Raw genomic sequence first — 5,342 nt, 5'->3', positions numbered from 1 at the left:
GTTGGGAGGGAGAATCTAATTTTCGGCCTGGGATGTAGGTTATGGACTTGTATATCCGGTCCGAACAGAGCGTAGGTGACACGGGTTCGTTTCGCATAAACGAACGGGTCTTATATTCCTTGAATAATATAAAGAAATATAGACATGTAATTGAAGTGATGATATCTATATTTTTATTCGAATAAACTATTTTTAAAATCTATCATTATTTTTCAAATGTTTGTATTTGAATTATATATCCCCATTTCAAACATGGCAAGTAGCCTGTGCAGAGACTTATATATATACTAAATTAGTATATAGATCTCTGGCCTGTGGGTTTAACTCTATTTCTCGTAAAAATGCATATGCCTTTAAAAATATAAATAGAGATTTCAAATACATGTAATCAAACTACAGATATTTCTATCTTATGTCAGAAATAGAGATAACTGTATTTAAAAAATCGCGGAATAAATTAAAGGAGGAAATATTCAATAATAATCTAATGGAGCCTGAAGATCAAATCGTAAAAATACAAAAATCAGCAAAAGTCATAGATATCCCATAAACAGCGGCCCGGGGGAGTTCTGAACTCCATTTGTTGTTGCTGATGTCGTCGTTTTCGTTCGTCGTCGTCGTCGTCGTCGTCGTCGTCGTCGTCGTTGTTGTTGTTGTTGTTGTTGTTGTTGTTGTTGAGACATAATGGTATACCAATTATACTCAGTTTCATACTATTTTTTCACTGTGCTCAATTACATGAGGTACTTTATTTGGGAAACCGAAACATAAAGCTTTTACCTGTTGGCTATGAAAAGTGTTTTATGACAATGAATTGATATACATTTTAAATTACATTTATTTATTGATGAAAACTGTGGATTTCGGCCCAACCTGAAGAATAATAACAGTTGGTCGAGACCACCTCGGGATCATTTCAGAAAAGTTATAGCTGAATCACACTTGTGGAACTTCAATAGTTTAAATATATGTTTGTTACAAAATGGTTGTTGTGACAAAGTTTTTAACTCTTCATCAATTTTGATATCTGTAGCACTAGCGAAACTGGAATAAAGCTTGAAATGTGTTTTCAAGATGGCGGCCATCTTGGATTTCGGACCGGCACGAAAAATGGGAACACTTGGTCAGGACCATCTCAATATCTTTTATAGCACTTCTATACATACATGTAGCATGTCACCTTTTTTACACACTGTTTGTGAATGTAGTGCTTTGATACTCGATATTGTTTACCACGTTCTCTTGTAACGTTAAGTTAATAAACACAGCAGATTTCTTAAATATTCTATTCTCAGTCAGGTTCAAGTTTTTCAATATGTTCACATAAATATGTCGAATAGTTCCTCTTTCTGTTTGGTTTAGGTACGTGAGTCGATTTTGGGATCAGTAGAGATTCAACAACTGTTATTTTGCCACGAATGATTAATCTTCTCTTGTACCAATGTTTGATCCCCACAATATCATCCAGATCATGGCAAAAAGTTATACCCCATACTGTGAAAGGATCATTTGTCCAATCCCAGTTCTACTCTTTTGTTTTGTCAAAAGTCTGAATATTTTGAAAATTGGCCAAGAAATTCAACTGTCTTTTGAGAGACTTTTCGGTGACGTTTAAAACATTCGGCTTCATCTGCAACTTGAAACAGTCTTTATTCTTTGCTAATGATTTGGTACCATGGATGTCTTTATTAGATCTTATATAAGGATTCTCAGTCAATGGTGTTGAAAAAAGTATAAGAATAAGGATATACTCTCTGAGGAAAACCAGCCATACTATGGGCCCGGGTAAAGTATCCTAGGTAAGGTCACGCCCACACTATGGGCCCGGGTAATGTATCTTAGGTAAGGCCACTCCCACACTATGGACCCGGGTAATGTATCATAGGTAAGGCCACGCCCACACTATGGGCCCGGGTAATGTATCATAGGTAAGGCCACTCCCATACTATGGGCATATGGGTAATGTATCATAGGTAAGGTCACTCCCAAACTATGGGCCCGGGTAATGTATCATAGGTAAGGCCACTCCCACACTATGGGCCTGGGTAATGTATTCTAGGTAAGGCCACTCCCACACTATTGGCACGGGTAATGTATCCTAGGTAAGGCCACGTCCACACTATGATGCCGGATAATGTATCCTAGGTATAAGGCCACTCCCACACTATGGGCCTGGGTAATGTATCCTAGGTAAGGTCACTCCCACACTATGGGCCTGGGTAATGTATCCTAGGTAAGGCCACTCCCTCACTATGGGCCCGGGTAATGTATCCTAGGTAAGGTCACGCCCACACTATGGGCCTGGGTAATGTATCCTAGGTAAGGCCACTCCCACACTATGGGCCCGGGTAATGTATCCTAGGTAAGGTCACGCCCACACTATGGGCCGGGTAATGTATCCTAGGTAAGGCCACTCCCACACTACGGGCCCGGGTAATGTATTCTAGGTAAGGCCGCTCCCACACTATGGGGCCGGGTAATGTATCCTAGGTAAGGCCACTCCCACACTATAGGCCCGGGTAATGTATCCTAGGTAAGGCCACTCCCACACTATGGACCTGGGTAATGTATCATAGGCAAGGCTACTCCCACATTATGGGCCCGGGAAATGTATCCTAGGTAAGGCCACTCCCACACTATGATGCCGGGTAATGTGTCCTAGGTAAGGCCACTCCCACACTATGATGCCGGGTAATGTATCCTAGGTAAGGCCGCTCCCACACTATGGGGCCGGGTAATGTATCCTAGGTAAGGCCACTCCCACACTATGGGCCCGGGTAATGTATTCTAGGTAAGGTCACGCCCACACTATGGGCATGGGTAATGTATCCTAGGTAAGGTCACTCCCACACTATGGGGCCGGGTAATGTTACCTAGGTAAGGCCACTCCCACACTATGGGGCCGGGTAATGTATCCTAGGTAAGGTCACTCCCACACTATGGGCCTGGGTAACGTATCATAGGTAAGGCCACGCCCACACTATGGGGCCCGGGGGAAAGTTCATGGTAAAGGGCACTCCCCTACTATGGGGAATTGGGGAAAGTATCTGGTAAGGGCACTCCCACACTATGGGGGCCCGGGGAAGTATCATAGGTAAGGCCAACCCCCTACTAGGGCATATGGGTAATTTATCAAAGGGAAAACCACTCCCCTTATGGGGGTAGGGTAAAGTTCATAGGTAAAGGCCCCTCCCCACCATGGGCCTGGGAAGTATCCTGGTAAAGGGGCCCTCCCACACTAGGGGCCGGGGAAAGTATCCAGGGAAACCCCCTCCCACACTAGGGCCGGGGATGTATCCGGTAAGGGCCCCTCCCCACATGGGCCCGGGTTAAAGTATTCTAGGTAAACCCCCCACACATTGGCACGGAATGTTCCTAGGGAAGGGGGCCCCCCCCACATGATCCGGTATGTATCCTAGTATAAGGTCATCCACATTTTTGGGCCTGGGTAATGTATCCTAGGTAAGGTCACTCCCACACTATGGGCCTGGGTAATGTATCCTAGGTAAAGCCACTCCCTCACTATGGGCCCGGGTAATGTATCCTAGGTAAGGCCACTCCCACACTATGGGCCCGGGTAATGTATTCTAGGTAAGGTCACGCCCACACTATGGGCCGGGTAATGTATCCTAGGTAAGGCCACTCCCACACTACGGGCCCGGGTAATGTATTCTAGGTAAGGCCGCTCCCACACTATGGGGCCGGGTAATGTATCCTAGGTAAGGCCACTCCCACACTATAGGCCCGGGTAATGTATCCTAGGTAAGGCCACTCCCACACTATGGACCTGGGTAATGTATCCTAGGCAAGGCTACTCCCACATTATGGGCCCGGGAAATGTATCCTAGGTAAGGCCACTCCCACACTATGATGCCGGGTAATGTGTCCTAGGTAAGGCCACTCCCACACTATGATGCCGGGTAATGTATCCTAGGTAAGGCCGCTCCCACACTATGGGGCCGGGTAATGTATCCTAGGTAAGGCCACTCCCACACTATGGGCCCGGGTAATGTATCATAGGTAAGGCCACTCCCACACTATGGGCCTGGGTAATGTATCCTAGGTATAAGGCCACTCCCACACTATGGGCCCGGGTAATGTGTCCTAGGTAAGGCCACTCCCACACTATGATGCCGGGTAATGTATCCTAGGTAAGGCCGCTCCCACACTATGGGGCCGGGTAATGTATCCTAGGTAAGGCCACTCCCACACTATGGGGCCGGGTAATGTATCCTAGGTAAGGTCACTCCCACACTATGGGCCCGGGTAATGTATCATAGGTAAGGCCACTCCCACACTATGGTCCTGGGTAATGTATCCTAGGTATAAGGCCACTCCCACACTATGGGCCCGGGTAATGTGTCCTAGGTAAGGCCACTCCCACACTATGATGCCGGGTAATGTATCCTAGGTAAGGCCGCTCCCACACTATGGGGCCGGGTAATGTATCCTAGGTAAGGCCACTCCCACACTATGGGCCCGGGTAATGTATCCTAGGTAAGGCCACTCCCACACTATGGGCCCGGGTAATGTATTCTAGGTAAGGCCACTCCCACACTATGGGGCCGGGTAATGTATCCTAGGTAAGGCCACTCCCTCACTATGGGCCCGGGTAATGTATCCTAGGTAAGGTCACGCCCACACTATGGGCCTGGGTAATGTATCCTAGGTAAGGCCACTCCCACACTATGGGCCTGGGTAATGTATCCTAGGTAAGGTCACTCCCACACTATGGGCCCGGGTAATGTATCCTAGGTAAGACCACTCCCACACTATGGGGCCGGGTAATGTATCCTAGGTAAGGTCACTCCCACACTATGATGCCGGGTTAGGTATCCTAGGTAAGGCCACTCCAATACTATGGGCATTGATAATGTGGTATATAATTCAGTACGATGCAAAAAGAATTGTTTCCTTTAAAATAAATGAGATGAATTTTAAATCTATAGTTAAACCATGGACATGTATGATCTGATCGAGTCGGTGATGAAATCAGTGGTCCAGCTAGGATTTCAAAAGGGCAGGTCACTGACCCCAAAAGGGCACTTTCATGCGCGTTTTCAGATTTTTAGGCCATTTTTAGTTGCAATTACGTCATCTTTTCTCTTAATTGGTTGTAGAAATGATATATTCGAGCATCTAGTTAATCTCTGGGGTTGTCTTTGACTCCAATAACTATCATAAATAAATTAAAAAGGACATTTTACGATTTTAAATTGCTAAAAAAATTAAAAGTGTATTTCCGGACTTTGCTAGCATGTTCATTTATATATTAGTAGAAACTGCTGACAAGCGTTCAACTGAGAAAAGTTAACATTTAGCGTAGGACTGACCCAGTTTCC

Source organism: Pecten maximus, chromosome 11 (genome assembly GCF_902652985.1).
Source record: "Pecten maximus chromosome 11, xPecMax1.1, whole genome shotgun sequence".
NCBI classification, from domain to species: Eukaryota; Metazoa; Mollusca; class Bivalvia; order Pectinida; family Pectinidae; genus Pecten; species Pecten maximus.
This window is presented reverse-complemented; position numbering follows the sequence as displayed.